The sequence below is a fragment of the Schistocerca piceifrons genome, chromosome X, assembly GCF_021461385.2.
Source record: "Schistocerca piceifrons isolate TAMUIC-IGC-003096 chromosome X, iqSchPice1.1, whole genome shotgun sequence".
In the NCBI taxonomy this organism is placed as follows: domain Eukaryota; kingdom Metazoa; phylum Arthropoda; class Insecta; order Orthoptera; family Acrididae; genus Schistocerca; species Schistocerca piceifrons.
In genome coordinates, this window is record NC_060149.1 from 101,427,615 (window position 1) to 101,429,272 (window position 1,658).

Consider the following 1,658-nt stretch of genomic DNA (forward strand, 5'->3'; position numbering starts at 1 on the left):
TATGATGCCTTTTTAGAACCTGTCTCAGTTCTTCCTTTTGATTGCCTGAAATCCTACCGATTTCCTGCAATTTAGCTTCTATTTTGTCTAAAATAATTGCTTCTTCTTCTTCTTCTGTATTCAGCTTATTGTTATTAAGATTAACATCCTCGTCCCAATACCTCCTGTTTTTCAGAACTCGTATAGGCAGCTCCCAAGTTTCATGATCAGTTACTACATGTTTATCACTAAAAGGTACTATAATTACTCCGGTTATTGGCAAGACCATTTTTAACTGGCTTCTTTCAAAATCAACAACACTCTGATATTTCGACAAGAAATCTATGCCAATTAAAACCTCAATACTGAGATTGTTTACAATTAAACATGGATGATCAATTAAATTACCATTAATGTTAAAGGGTAGTAAAGCTTCTTGCTTTATCGTTTTTGAAACCTTGCCAGTAGCACCAATTATTCTTAGTCCTGATACCCTCATTACTGTAGGCTTATCTTTACCAGGTAATGCGTCAAAGAAGGACTGAGATATTGCACTCACCTCACTTCCACTGTCTAAGAGACAACGTACATTGATACCCAACATATTCACTATTATTATAGGGTGGCTTATTCTAGGTTGTACAGGTGGTTCCTCAAATTCATCTAGTAGTTCCTTTTGGATTTGTCTCCAACTAAAGTGATCGACATCTGTCTTCATTACATTTAGGTCACAGTGTGTAGGGGTTTCCTGAATTACATTTTCAGCTGCTTTTTCCAGTCGGTCTATTAATTTTAAATCGAAACACCGCACGACTTCATTACATTTAGTTTGCTGAACATAACCCAAATTACAGTAGTCTGAGCGATTCTGCGCCTCCAGACCGGGCATAACATTAGTTGCAGCTAAACCACTTTCACCATTATCGTCGGTTTCCTTCTCAAGTGACAACTGGTCACAGCTACTGGGTTCATCGACCCCAAACAGCCTACCCTCTACATTCCCACTTATCTCCTGTCCTAAATCTATTAGTACATTATCAACATCCTGCACAGGCACTTTAGATAAGAGCACATCATCCTCATCGTAAATATAAGCATGAATTTCTTCTGCTTCTTCACCTGTCAATTCAGTATTTTGTAGCTCATCCCTACTGTTACACTGCTGCGCCTTCTCTTTCTCTTCCCACTTAGAAAGCGTCTCTAACACGGTATCTATCAAATACTGTGAGTGATCTAATATTTCTGTTGTATCCTTAGGTGCTACCGACTCTTCATCCACATGTTCAGTTTGAGTATTCTGATCTGTCTTACCAATTCCCGTAACTACTGGCTTAGGAAAAGTAACCGCCTGGTGAGCGCCAGTGTCCTCATAGACGGGAACTAGTTTTCCTGCCTCGGCCTACTATCGTTTCCTTTAGTTTCATTATAGTTGACTGGCACAGCATTACTTTCCGTACTGTTGTTTACATGCATATTTCTGTTTGGAACAAAATTATTATCCCTTGGACGCCATTGTTGGTTCTGATAATTATTTCCCCAATTCCTACCTCTCTTAGGATTACGAACACCTACTGTTCTGATGTTTACATTGCCATTTTGCTCGTTCCTAAAATTACTATTATTATTATTGGCATTACGGTTATTACGTGCTTGCTCCTCATTGGCAGCAACACGTTCTA